Below are 15,725 nucleotides of genomic sequence, written 5' to 3' on the forward strand. Positions count from 1 at the left end.
AAGCGAAAAGTATATTAATTTTCACACTTTGAAAGAATAACAGTAATTTGCTCTCAAAAATGGTAAAAATAGTTTTTGAATTTAAAAAATAATTTCTTTTTAATTTTAAGTGAATAAATGTTCATATATGAGCTTCTCAAAAGGCGATTGACTTTTACGTTAAATATGTATATGCATATTTTCAATTATCAGAAAATATTTCAATAAACTTTAGATAAATCATTTAAAAGTCTAAATTTTAATTTTTTGAACTCTGTATAGATTCTGAATTTTCCTTGACTACTTTGTGATAGTATGTTCTTTCCTTAAGAAAAGAAACTATTTAACATTTTTTTGAAATGTTTAGCCTTTTTTTGATTTATTTTTAAATTTTTTTTACAAAATTCAAAACCAATCAAAACCTACTGGAAATTTGTTTTTTAATTTTTTTTAATTTTCATCTAATTAACGTTAATTGGAAGACAAAAAGCAAATCTCGTAAATGTTTGGATTAAAGTATAATTTTTTAAGTAACACTTTTTTACTTTTACTTTATATGTACATATGTATGTATATGTATGTATGTACATACTACATATGTATATCATTTCTAAAAGTTGTATTTAAAAAAAATTAATACTAAGAAAATACCCTAAATTCGACCCAAATATTTAAAAATGTGCACCCTGAAAATCAAATTTTTTTATTTCGCTTTTTTTTGTAATAAATTAATACTGAAAATATCCTTCCCTCCAAGACAAAATCATAAAAAGTTATCCCTTAAACGTTGTTCGCCAGCTTCGGATGCACATAAAACTTTCCCAAACACACAATTTCAGGTAACGTTAACAACAACAACAATTAAGACACTAAAAGCAAAAAACAAAAAAACTAACAGAATGCTATAAAAATCATTTATTGAACAGCCACAGCAACAGCAGCAACAAACAGCACATAGCTACTCGTGCTTTCCGAGAAGGTGTGAACTGTCTGCCAGCTGCGACCGCAAAGGCAAAAGTTGCCGCAAAACACAAAAGCGCCTCGAAACACACGAAACCAATACGATTCACATAACTGTGTATTGAGCTGGTTCTGCTGCGGCGGCAGCTCCGCCACCTTCTCGCCCAAGCGCAGGGCAATTTATCTCGAGCACAAGCGTACAGCAGCGCTACGCATTATGTTGCTGAACTATTGCTGCTGCTGCTGCTGCTACTGCCGTACCGTTTGGCTATTTTGGTGGTGTTTTTGTTGCAGCTGTTTTGCTTCGTTATTTATTAATTTTATTTTAATGTTATTTATATTAATTATGTATGTAGCACATACATACACACACACATACAAATATTTGTACATTCGTGCGTACAAGCGTACAATTCGTGGCAGTAATTGAGTGAGCGGCAAAGGGTGGCCGCAGCATAATGTAGCGCACAACAAGCGCATTTAAAATATATGTATGTACGCATGTACTGCTACATGCCGCCGCACGTTACTATTTGATATAAAAGTAAAGTATATATTTATATAACTTCACGCACACATGCGCATACAACAATAATGTATGTAAAGGAACATTGGCACAAATAAATAATTGTGGAGACACATAAAAATATATTGCTGTTGTTGTTACTGCTGTTGGTTGCTGGGTCCACCAAGGAGTGCCGTGGTAGCATGGTGGCGTGGCATAGCCTTGCGATGGCGTGGTATGTCAATAATTTCTTTCATGTATTTATTTATTTTATTTATTTAATTTATTAATGCTGCTGCCACAGTCGCTGCTGCCGTTTGAAGCAATTCCGCTATGCTATGGCGCAGCCACTTTCCTGCTTTATATTAATTTTATTACTTTATTGCTTTTGTTGCTGCGCTTCTTATTCGTACTGTCAATTTTTTCGCTTTTTTGAAACTTTTTTGAGTCCTTACTAGTGCCTTCCTATACACTGTATGTTTGTATGTGGTTATACGATTATTAATGTGAGTATTTTTGTAGTTATGAGTGTGTATCGGTTTGGCTCCAAATACATTGCGCTTATAGCATATAAATATATGTATATATGTAAATATAATAAATTGCACCAAAGTTTTGGCAGTTCGTTCGTTTATCTTCTCCTTTGTTAGGCAACCAATTACTGTGGGCACGCACAGTGTGACAAAAGCAAACACTTTAGATAAAAAAATGGAACTTTTATACGAAAAAAATATGATTTAAATTTTATGTTTAACAAAAAAATATGAAAATATGAATGTGAAGCGAAAAAAAATTTTAATAAGAAGTTTTATTCACGTAAGCATTTCATATACATTTTTGTCTGAAAAAAACTTTGCTATATAGTAATGTATTATTCAATATTAAAATTTTAACTTTTGATAAAAAAAATTTTCATATAAAAAAAATTTGTATTAAAAATTTAATAATTGGGGTACTCACAACCCGTCGTAAAGCATCGTAAAATCTTAAATTATAAATTTTTACACTTGTTTTAAAAAATTGTTGTTGGATTCCATACGAAAATGAGCTTACGCATTTACAATTCTCAATGCTATGTTTTCGAATCGTTATAACTTATAACTTTATGAGACTTGTGAAAACCCTAATTGAATAAAAATAATTTTACCCAAGAAATTAACTTTATTTCATAACAAAGCGATAGAAATTTTTTTTGTTTTCAAAATTTTTAATATTTTTTAAGCCTGTTACTTGTTTTTCAAGGGTTTTCTCTACTTTTCATTGTATTATTATTTAAATATTTGGGTATTATCACTTCACAATTCGGTTGCAAATTTTCTTCGAAAACTTTAATTTTTCTTCATAAAATTTGAGATTTTCAAATTTTCTTCAAAAAACTCAACTCCGCCCAACTTTCCAACACATCTCAAGAAAGCCTACCAAAACACTCATTCTCATCTCTCTAAATAATCGCTAGATCTGTTTTCTAGCTACTTCTAACTCTCGCACGAAAGCGTTTAACTGTCGACACACCTCTTTCCTAAATATTTCCCAAAACCTGTTTATTGTCTTGGTGTACTTCATTTCACACAACTTTTATCATTGTGCCCTCTATGTGCATCCTTTCTGCTTGTCCGTTTACTACACTGTCGCCAGCCCAATCCTCGCCGTTAATACTAATTAATGTTGCCCCACTCTCACGGCATTACAACAGACCGCGTCGGAAATCCGACTTACTCAACTTAGCTGCTACGGCACACTCCTCCTTTTTTCTTAGCGTCTTTTCAGCCAAAAACGAAGACGATTCTATTTTATTTATATTTCTACTTTATAAGACAGCGTATTTAATGCGGCCTCATACACTTGCCGCCCGGTTGGGCTCAAGCACTTTGTATACAAATGTATTTCCACAGTGTCGCTGCTGAGTGGCTCCTTTGGGTGGCTGGCTGACTGGCTGGCTGCAAGTTTGCAAAGATCGTCGTCTTTCGCAGTCTACGAAGAAAACAAAAGCACACATGTACAGACAAAGCTACGCACAGCTCCGACAACTATGTACCATAACCGTTATAATAATGAGGCGAGCGTATGAAAGTAAGGACATCCGGCTGTCCTTAGCATCAAGGCTGTTATGCTGTGTGTCTGAGGCTGAGTCTGAATCTCTGAGGCAGTAGCAACCTGGGCGCGCGCGTCTGTGTGTTTGTTGTTTGGTGGGTGGCTGATTGAGGAGCTGGTTTTGGTTTGTAAGGCGCGCGTAAACACGCTTATACTTGTAATATGCAACAACAACGGCATGCACGGTAGCAGCAAAAGCGATGAAAAACAATGTGCACAACAATAAAAACAAAAGGAACCTGCGAAACGACAATGGCAACGGCAGCAACGGCAACAGTAACAACAATAACAACAATTATTGTACAAGTAGTACATAAAGGAGCCTGGGTGGCTGGCGGAAGCAGGCGAACAACAACGTTGGCAAACTGAAGTGTAATAAATTAATAAATTACAAATTTGTTGCGCTGCAGCGCTGGAAACTTTTTCACTGTTCACTGCTGTTCATAGCTTTTTACTGCTGCGCTGGCTTTTTCTGCGCGCATTAATTTAAGTTTTATTTATACGGTTTTGTTACTGCTCTATATGTAGCTATATATATTTTTTGTTTCATACATACATACATATTTTATGTTTTGTTCTGAAAATCGATTTTCGCCGTTTGCGTTGCGCATAAATAATCACTTTTTCACCGATTTCTTATAAAACTTTTTTTCACGCCAACAAAATAATTATGCAGACTTGTCATTCACTTGTGGTTCACTTTTTTTGCAAGAAACTCATTTATTATAAATTCACAAGTTGCTTCACAGTTTGTAATTTTCACAAAATTATTTTGTTTATACAAATTTTGGTTTGTTTTTGTTTCAATTATTTTTTTTGCAAATTTTGTTGCGCGCTTCACGATTACTAATGCTGCGGCTGTTGCCATACATCACATCGCAACGCATCGAAAATAAACAGATCGCATCCAACATTTACTTTACTCATTCACAAAATGTGTGCGCGCGGTCGCTTTGGCCGTTCAATCAAAACGGTTGCTGTTCATCACAAAGCAAATCACTTCTTCACACACTCTCGTCGGCGTTAATTCTATTCAATTTCAATCAGATGAACGACACGACACAACAGTTGAATGCGAACTGAACTCGCGTACGTGAATTAAACTCAATGTTTGCGGTTGAACGTGGATACACTGCAGCTTGCAGCGTCGCTAGCAGCGCTGCCCACTCCCGTGACACTCACACTGCGGGCAGGCCGCCTGCTTCGCCAATTGGGTTCGTTTGAGTGGCTCGCAGCCGCTTCAGCTCAGCTGTTGTGTCGTGTGCTGGTGTGCGTGAGCGCCGGAAAGCCACTTCTTTGCATGTGTGCGCTCACGCTCTCTCTCTCCGTACGCAATGCACTGCCGCTACGTTTGTGGGCTGCTGTTGCTGTTGTTGCTGATGATACCTCTGCTACAACTGCTGCGTGCCGCTTTGGGGTTGTGTGTCTGCATCTTGTGGCGCTGACGGCGAATTCGCTACATTCGCTCTCTGTTTCATTTCCTCATAATTCCGTGTGTTGGCAAAACACCCCTGCTACTTTTGCGTCAGCTTTGAGATTTGTGCTTTTGTTTGGCTTAGGTTTTTTGGTTACAGAGAATTGCCCAAATATTTAAGAGCAGATAATTATTGTCGAGAACATTTGAAATCTTTCAGCACCGATGAGCATTTTTATTTGCATTTTTTGAACACTTTGATTTGAATTTATGTATTTAACATGTATTAGTTGGCAAATTTCTTCTTAAGACAATTTACGAAATTTATAATTTTCCAACCTCGTAATTTTCAAAAATTATTTTATGAAAGCAAAATCAAGAAATATATGTATAGAAAGCAGATTAAACCACTTCATGTGATGTTTGTTTGGTAGTAAAAATGTAGCTTACGGAATTAGATATACCCAACTATAATTTACAAAATTTTTCATAAAAATTTTGAGTGTTTAGATAACAGCATTAGAGTTACATAGTTACAAAATGCTTTTGCTATCTCTAATCCATCAATATAGGAACAAAACAGAGCTGAAGAAATCCCAAACATACATTATTAACGTGTTCAGAAATAAGATTAAAATAAATGTATTTTTTGCCGCGAAAAGTAATTATAAATAATTTTAAAAATACTATATATGTACAGTGTATATGTAAGTAGGTTAAAAGTTAGTTAGAAAAATCAAGATCATTAACGCAAGATATTTACCATTGTTTTTGAAACAAAGTGTGAGATTTTTGTTTGAAAAAAATGTATGCCTATAAAAAATTATACACAAATATACTGAATAAAATTTCTAATGATTTTTTTGTATATTCAGTTTCTTATAAATTCTTCATTCGTTCATAAATTTTTGTCTGCACCTAAGTATTATTTCAGTTCGATAATTTTTCTATCACTTCAAAAGTCATTCGCTCCACCCATTATTTGGGTTTTGTAAAATCTGATATTAATGCTAATATCCTGAACAAACCTGCATGCCATATCCAAGTCAGATTTGTAAAAAAATCTTAAATGTGTAACTACGTATATTTTACCGACAAATCTGCGTAAGTTATAAATTTATTTTAACATTTTCTGCGTTTACTGGGATACTAGAATACTCCAAGGACAATTTTATAATTTAGCAGAAAAGTATTTTTGTATCCCCGACTAGGATATATTAAGTTTGCCACGATGTTTGTAACAACCGAAAAGGAACATCAGGTTCAACAGGTTCTATGGAATGTACACATACTGCGTGTAAATGATCAGAGTGACGAGCTGAGTCAATTTAGCCATATCCGTATGTATGAACTCGAACTTGTCCCTCGGTTTTTGAGATATCGATCTGAAATTTTGCACATGTCATTTTTTCCACAAGAAGCTGCGCATTTATCGAAACTGCCGATATCGGAACAGCTATCGTAAAAATGGCCGATCAAAACCAAGACGTTTTTAGAAAACTTTTTAACCTTGAATATTTTTTTTTTATTACAAACATTTTTAAAACTTTAACAATGTTTGATATCACTACAACTAGTTTCAAAAACTAACGAGCAGTTTGATTTGAATAACTTAAAAACAAATTACATAGAAATTAATAGTAATATTCATACATATACGGTATATAGTATAATTAATTTCTTTATATTTTAGCTTCCAACCAAGCTATGTGGTTTTTTGCGACATAATCGACTAGAGAAGCATGTGTCTAAAAGAAGATTTCTCGCCTCCTCGTTCACATGTGCATTAAGCCTTTTGTAGTGGGCATCTGCCTGACTCCTTATTTCTTCGGCGACTGTATTCATCTTTGAATTTTGGTATAAATAATTATCTCCTACTACTTAATATCAAACCTGGAGGTAGAAGGAAGTAGAAATCCGTTGATCGGTAACATTTTGAAATTCAGTTATACACATACATATGTAGTTGCTATAAGAGATGCACTTGTGGAGATTATTATAGCTAGGGGGCAGCCGCAGGTTTGTTTTTTCTTGTTTTATATGATTTTTTAAATGCTTTTAATTAGATGTAAATTATTATATAATATACATATATGCATATCTTAATGAAACTCGATTCAAAGCGATATTCCAGGAGTTACGATTCCCTCTTGTTGTACTTTTTTGAGAAATTTATACGTAATTTATATAACTAAGATATTTAGATTCTTACAATATAACTAAGGTATTTAGATTATTGTTGTTCCTTTTTATATCTATTCACCTTTAATAATATTTATTTTAACCATACTAAAACCATATAAATTATAATATTCATTAATCTCGTTTAGTGAAAAAAAATAGTTGTCGAGGTGAAACAACAAAATTCCAGTCATATATTCCCTCGACTTATGTAGAAACTCGATAAAAACTAATAATTGTACAAAATAATATCTCAGCAGATCGATTTGGGGCTACGGACGGTATCTACCGATAAAATATATTTCGTAGTGTGAAAATAGACAACTGGGTTAAAACCGGTAACCACAATGCAGAACTTATAATTTTTGTTTTTTTTGAAGCGAACCACGGAAAGTGCTCGTCTTTCGAAAACAATTGTTTTCTTGGTCCTTGGTCCTGTTAATCAACAAGTTTACCTTAGCAACCTTAGTTAATTGAATTTAATTGCTGGTCTTACATTTTTTAATTAAATATTGTTATCCAAACTTCCAAATTCAAAAACGTTCTTTTCTAAAACTTCTTTAAATGCAGATATCTTAATCATTGGTCAAGTTTTCCATCAAATTCGTATATGTATATCTGTTTGCCTCACATTTATTCTAACTCGATATAAATAATATGATTATCAAAACTTTCAAATTGAAAAATTTTCTTTACTATAAACAGCAACCTCGAATATTTCCTCAGCCTTGACCATTTACCAGTGAGATTCCGAATTTTGCGAAATAATCTTAGAGATGGAAAAAATCATTTTATGATTTCAATTAGTCAGAGAGTCCACATAATATTCGCGTGATGTGTTGGCCACCCAATGGCGTACATCTGTATGCATGCAGCAAATACACACACACACACATGTATATATGTTTGCATATGACTACAAGCTACTATCTAATATTAAACATGAGTAAGCTGCTTTATACTTTCATTAATAGGCAAAAACACACATATGTATGTATGTATATACTTCTATGTGTGTACGTATGTATGTATGTATATGCTTACATAATTGCAGATATGTGCATAGAAGCGTGTATGAATGTCTCATAAGTCAAAATTCATTTGTATGCAAATTCTACATTGTTGTAGGCTCCAATAGCTGCACCTTTCCCATACAACGAAGCAATTACAACGCGACCAACTGCATGCAAAAAGTAGTTTTATTCGTCTTCATCTACATATGTATATGTATCATAAACATATGTACATATGTACATACATATGTACATAGATAGCGTACATATAAAAACCAGTCGACGGGTGCAACAGCGCCCAGTTTTGCAATGGTAGTTTTGGTAGAGGCGTTTGCGTCCAGCCACCTTGAAGACATTTCTGCAGCTGCAAGAAAGAAAGAGAAGAGCAACAGCGACGAGCGCTGCTGTAACGAAAAAAGTCTTTCACTTCCACTTCGTCGGCAATGGCTGTGCGGTATCGTCGACGACAACGACGGCAACTACGACGACGACGACGATAGTTTGGCCCATCGCTTGCAAAAAGCTTGCATAATTGTTCTTGTTGCCGATGTGCTGCCGTCTATTTAGCCATCCAAGTCGTTCAATGTGGACACAGAGTTGGAGAATTGCTTGTGAAAAAGAACAACAACGCTAAGCCACGCCTCCCACAGTGTGCTTGTAGTTGTTGTTGCACATAGCAGGGAATGAGTGTACTTTTTATGTGTGCTCAGCCAACACGGCTCCTACCAAATCCGACCTGCGACTGTCGCATTGCCAAGCGTACAAGAAAGCCCTGAGCCCCACGCAGCACAAACAGCAACCGTGTGTGGTATGGTGTAGCCCCGTGCTCTCGCACATATCGTTGGTGTTGTTGTTGGGTACGTGCTATACAATTGCTTCGCTCATTTGTTCATTGGGCACAGTCGCTCTCGCTCGTTGGCTCTTCTTAACTGCGGCGTTTTTGTTGTGCTGGGGCAATGTTGGAGCTGTGAAAAAAGAGCAAAAATCATGTTTGCATATTAACAGTATGCTGAAAAAACCGTTTCCACAAGCAGCAACAACCACAAGTGACAACAACTATTTCACTGTGCATTCCCGCAAATGGAGAGAGTAAGCAACAACAAAGCAACGTCCTGACGTCACACGGTAGGCGGCGCTAAAAATGAATTTCCCGTGTTTGGTAAACGAATGTACGAATCGCACAGTCGGTGGGGAGTGTGAGCAGACGTCGGATAGGGGAAAAGTGGTAGGCGCTGGACACGAAGGCGTTATAACGCAACGATATGTGTGTGTGTGTGTGATGAGTGTTGTTGTTGTTGTTTAAACTGGTGGTGCTCGTGGTGCAGGGTATATAGTAGGTGGTCACAATGCTCGAATATGTGTTTGTTGTTATTATTGTTGTTGTTAGTTTTATTGCTATTGTCGTTGTTGTCACCAATGCCACGTGCTCGCTTGTGGGCAATCAGTAACAACCACAACAACACATGCTATTAATATAATACAACAAAAACTTTACGGCAGTACAACAACAGCAACAACAGTAATGCATTAGCCAATGCCATGCGCTATTGCATGCATATTTATATAATTGTTGTTGCTAGTTTTTTGCACACACAATTGTTGTTGGCATTGCGTAAATTTTCATATTTAAATTCGCGTATATGCTTGATGTTGTTGTCGTTGCTATTTCCTGTTCGAATGTTGCAGCCCACTCACCGTTGATTGGCGACAAAATCCGCCCCTAAAGCAAATTTATAATTTCAATAAATTCGATATTTTATTACACAACAACTGCACCAGCAACAACAACTATAATTTACACAGATTGATTGCGCGTGAGTTAGCATTGGGTGACTGATTTGTCCGGCTTGTTTACAACAACAAAGTGCAACTTATCGCAATTAGTCAAGAAAAAGTAGGTGTACTCTCCATTTACTCACTTGCGCCGATGACTATTTCTAAGAAATCTATAAATTATATATTGTTTTAAGTAAATTTGACTAAAGGTTATAATTATTATTATTATATTATTGTGTAAGCAATTTTAATGCAAATGACAACTTTGAATAAAATGCAGAGGTTTGAGCGCAGCAAATCTCTGAATTTATTTATTAATGATGACTCAAGCCATTAAATAAATTGCTTAAACCATATTTTCTACGAAGTGGTCGGAATCTAAAATGATGTAACTAAATTATAAATAAATAAGTGATCTCACCTCTCCATTGACCTTAGTCTCTCTCTTGCTTAAAATATTAATTATTATAGGAGCGCATTTTTTTCATTTCACTTGCATTAAGTCAGAATGTTACGAGGGCTGCTATATATATTCTGGCCTAGGGCAACACTGAGTGTTGCCAGGTGCAATCTGACATTTCCATTGGAAAGTTTGACATTCTTTAGCGTAACATCACTCAGAACGTTTTGTCATTTAATCGTGAATTGTTTTATTTACAGGGAATTAAAAAATTCATCTCGGCCAAAAAATGGAATTAACTCGTGAACATTTTCGTGCGATCATTTTTCACAACTTTCTGACTGATAATGCAAGACCGTCATGTAACATACCTTCAGATAGAGGCATGCCTATGCATTACATTCGATATTGCATGAACATCTGGCCGTAAAAAAGGGTTGTTCTCGTTGGATCCCGCACAATTTGACAATCGCTCAAAAAAGGCTCGTGTGGATTGGTGTAAAGAAATGCTGAAAAAATACGATCGCGGTGCTTCAAAAGACGTTTATAAGATCGTCACAGGTGACGAATCATGGATCTATGCGTATGAGCCTGAAACAAAACAGCAATCGACAAAAAAAAAATAAAAAAAAAACATTTTCGTTGATAAATATGGCTATTTACATTATTAGGCCAGAAATATATATATGTAGCAACCTACGTATTAATTCCATTGATATCGGAAGTGAAGAAACTTCCCGTGCGAATCTACCAAATTTTCGAAATATAAATTCTGAAGAATAGAAGAAATAAGCAAGAAAAACGTTAGCTTCGGCTGATACGAAACTACATATAATGGTCTTCACAGATGCATTTTTTATAGCAGATACTAATAAAAAAGAAATATATTTTATGAACATCTTTATCTTGGTTTTGATCGATTGGTGTTGATGTTGTAGCGGTAGAATTCTGCTGAGTTGAAAAACAAATCCGGGTCCGTTCCGGTTACGTAGACCCGGCTGTCGTAGGTCGGTCACTTTGTATCATAGCTGTCTGTTATAGTGGTCCGATAAAGTAAATGATCAGAGATTGCGTTGCTTTGGGCCATAATCTATGCCAAACTTTAAGAATATTTCCTGTCAAATAAAAAAAGTTTTCCATGCAGAGGCTTGATTTTGATCGATCAGTTTATATAACAGATATGTATATCTTATAGGGGTTCAATATCGAGAGTTATGACAAATGATCAGATCGATATCCGGTAAACTGTGGGACTAGTCACTTATATACAGACAGGGGGACATGTTTGATTATTTAAAGATGTATGTATTTGCATCATAGGGTTTCCGACGTTTCATTTTGGGTGTAACAAACTTAATATTACCTATTTACAGTAATTCAAATATCCGCTGTTAAGAAATTAGAGGTCTTACGAAGGGGTTTTAAGGTTATATTATGTATCGTAAGAGCAGGAGACTCGCAAGATTATAGTTGAAATTTCCGATCGAGGTAAAATTCAGCGTAGAAAACAATTTAAGTGAACATTTCTCATTAAAGGCTACTACTTCGATTTATGATAAAGTATTGCCTTCTTGGCAAGAAACGAAAGCGGCACAAACTCCAGTAGTGACGGAGGAGAAGGGGTGCGAAGCCCAAACGACTCTGGAAATCGACTCCGTCCCTTCGGACGTGATGAGTGGATCGTCGATCGATGGATCTGTCATTGATCTCGAGCAGCTATATGGGACGGCAGCGGATGGAGGTGCTCATACTTTTGGTTAGAAGTCTTAATATTTACTCGGTATTTACTCGATTTTATTTAATTTGAGAGCATAGACTGAGGGTTGCGAGAGTGTGGACGAAAATGCTTTGACTAATACGCACTTTTGCATCTACCATTTTAACAATACAGGTTATCTCTATTATCTGAAAAGCTCCCGAAAAACGCGCCGTAAAGTTTAATAGTAGTCGGAATAACTATATATCACCATTTGGATCGCTCGGGTAATAACTAAAGCTGCAATTCAAGAAAAAGGCGAGGTTTTAACCTAAATCTAAACCCTAATTTCATGCAACAAAGTAACTGTACAGAAATTTTAAAAAGGAAACATCGACAAAACATGTTCTCATAATTTTTTCAACTGCCATGAAATCTTTAAGAAGCTATAAATTTTGTTTGCGAATGTATACATCGAACCTTGAAATTTACATTCTTCAATTGCTTTAAACAAAACACTAAGAGACATCTATGTTGTTGCAATAAAAAATACGAAAAAAGTGAAAAGGAAAAATCTAACATTCAAATAGGAAATGAAAACTGTTTCCGACTCAAAGAGTTAGCGAAAAATAGAGCACAAAAAAAAAAAAAACAAAATAGAAAATGTCAATAAGAAGTAGTAGTGAGATGGAATGAGTCAGAAAAGAAAAATGGCTGCCCAAGATGCGTTAGTTGATGGATGAAAGCAATGACTTCAAAGTGGAATTATTGAGAGATGAATCAGTGTGTACAGCGTGGACAAATTGAGGTGCTCGACAGAAAATCGATTAAAAAGAAATCCAGCCAGCACCAACAACCGCAGCGACATCCGCTTCAAAGTTAACCTCCACGGAATGGGTTGTGTAGAAGCGAAAAACTAACAGCGACGAATAAGAAAATTGGAAGAGTACAGGAAGTGAACACTTCCACTTACGTAAAGCAATTGTAAAGCTTTTTGATGGTCATCAGTACACTGAGCTGGTAATATGACGTAGATGTCCAAAGCAATAGGCACTTTGCACACATTTGAAATCTTTCATTTAAAGACAATATCGGGGGAAAAGTAAGAAAACCTCTTAAAAAGGAATATCCTCGAACTCAGTTGAACAAACTGCCACCAGCATACCAGTTACTGCAAAAATTAAAGTTTTATACAAATTATTATCAAATAACGTAACTTAACCTCGCCTTTCTTATCAATAAATCTGGCCTTGACTGAATTTCAATTAGTCAATGATCAATTTTTGAAGAAATTCTAAAAGCTGTGCACCATTTTAAAAATTTCAAAGATTGATTAAAACCCTTTCGGAAATTTGAACTTTATGCAACAACAATAGACGTTATTGAAAGGTTCAAAATATTAGTTTTAAAATTCAATTCTTTTACTTTATACTCTCGAAATATTAAGAAAAACAGATAAAGAATTGTATGGCAGAAATTTTAATTTATTTTTCGAACGTCAATTCTGGCCTCTAGACTAGGAAACCCATTTAATTTGTCGAAAAACTTCATTTGACTGTGATCTCGTCTAAATGGATGTTTCCACATTTAATAGACCCTATCCTGAGTTTTAAGTCTTCTTTCAACAAGTAATGAACATAATGTGAACCTTTCTAATAACCGGAAAATACTTGGAGCTAATAGAAAACACCAACTGTGCGATCAAACAGAGATCATACATCTAACCCCTACCCAGGGCTTGGAAAAGTTATTCCAGCTGAGCTTAGAAGGGTTTAGCAAATTACAAATATCTTTTACATAGTACACTACCCATGGTTTCTTCTCTGTAAGTGAATTATTCGGAGGAATTAAAGACATTTTTTTTCCAAATGCAAGGTATTGATTGGATAATTTATAAAACTTCCACCATTATATTTTGAAAACTTCCTTTGACGATATTTTTATACCCTGAATATGATATACTATACATATGTATGTATAAAGTTTGCCATGAAGTTCGTAACTTTTCAGAATGAAACGTCGGAGACCTATAAATGATCAACGCGACATGCTGAATTGATTTAGCCATGTCCGTCCGTTTGTCCGCCTGTATATACTGATTCCTTACTTCTTCAGTTATGGGAGCTGCTAATTTTTCAGAACCGCCGGTACCGAACCACTATACGAGTAGAATATATTTAGATTATCTTTTTTACACGTTTATGCTGTAAAAAAGGTACCTCAGGAGGATGTTATAGCTTCGGTGCAGCCGAAGTAAATGTTTCTTCTTATTTCTTTAACCAAAACGATGATTTTTAAAAACGACACTAAAAAAATAATATTACCTTTCTCTTCTGACTCAGTTAAAGCCTCCATGACTATCGAATATTTGTACTTTTTGCAACAAATTTCTTCATATCTAAAATTGTCGTAATTTATTCAGAATTTTAAATCCAACTGTTTTTTAATAACGTTTTCAATATAACTAAAAGTATGTATAGATCTGTTCTTCGATTAGCACATTAGAATATAGATTTCTTGCAAAGAAAAAAATCATTCGTATAAAAGCAAAAAGGCAAAGGGGTCCAAATGCATACCAAAACAAAGCGAAGAAAAATATGTCAGCTTTTCCGTACAAAGCACGTTCGATGTATCTTTTCGATGTTTGCATACACACACATACACATATGCATATGCAAATGCAGTGCAAAACTAACGCAAATAAGCTTTCGCTGTAAAATTATACGAATTTCTCGTAAAAAATAGCAGCATTAAAAAATTGTCACCAATCGCATTTACTCGCACGACACCAACGATAAACCACCGACTGAAACAAAGAAAAATAAGAGCCTACAAAATTACGACATTGCCAAGAGAAATGAACGCAACCAAGGCTGAACGAGCGCGAGTAAAGTGTAGTATACTAATGACTGGTCCACTACCGGTACGATTCAAATTAAAAGTTGACAGAGAGAGCGAAAAAACAGCATTGTTATCTTAGTGCAGTGTAGAGAAATATCTCAATGCTCAAAATGCAGTTGAGTTCCTTATTAAATCCTTAACACAAACTTTTTATCAGAAACCCCTACATCTTTTTTAATCGGATTTACGAGGGGTTATTTTTTCTGAATCAAGTTTATTTTTTTAAGATCCAATACCCACTAAAATTTTGATCAAATGTACCACGCACTTGCAACATCAGAACGAATTGTGGACGATATGCTTTACTGTTTCACATATCACTTTCGGCAGAATTTTTGATCTGAACTTTGATAGTTCGGAAGATTTATGTGTTCGCTATTAAATCGATTAGCTGCTGATCCCTCTTCATCCTCCGTTTTAATACAGCACTCAACTTTTATCATCGGATGTACGAGAACATTAATTCAATCAACTTCGACTTGAAGACTCTAGTTCATGGTTTTCTTTTTTATTTCACTCCGTCTGATACACAAGATCTCTGCTCTCAATTCCAAGTGAGTTAGCATGGTGTTCTTCCTAATAACGATTATGTCTTTGGGGACGATGCAGAGAGGGACCGGAGTTTCCTTTTATGGAATCACCTAGCATTGTGTTTCCATTTCGATTTATCACAAAATAATAAATTCAATTAAGCTCTTCGGATCTAACGGTCGGATCAAAGAGCTTTGTTTGCTGATGGCTAATTGTAAAAAAATATAATCTGGGAAAGAATAAAATGCGATAAGCGAACTGTAGGAACTCATACAGAA

General features: G+C 35.2%; 1 protein-coding gene across 4 annotated transcripts in view; it reads right to left on the reverse strand.

Moving 5' to 3' along the window:
- LOC120777483 (protein bric-a-brac 2) overlaps positions 1-4,597 on the reverse strand; it is an 86,861-nt gene extending 82,264 nt beyond the window's left edge. For 2 of the 4 annotated variants that reach the window (XM_040108819.1, XM_040108816.1), the window contains exon 1: positions 3,928-4,597. The gene's annotated coding sequence lies outside the window, so the exon portion shown is untranslated. The remainder of the gene's footprint in view (positions 1-3,927) is intronic. The other 2 variants (XM_040108818.1, XM_040108817.1) reach the window with 2 other exon arrangements.
- Positions 4,598-15,725: the final 11,128 nt, after the last annotated feature.

This window comes from Bactrocera tryoni, chromosome 5 (genome assembly GCF_016617805.1).
Source record: "Bactrocera tryoni isolate S06 chromosome 5, CSIRO_BtryS06_freeze2, whole genome shotgun sequence".
In the NCBI taxonomy this organism is placed as follows: Eukaryota; Metazoa; Arthropoda; class Insecta; order Diptera; family Tephritidae; genus Bactrocera; species Bactrocera tryoni.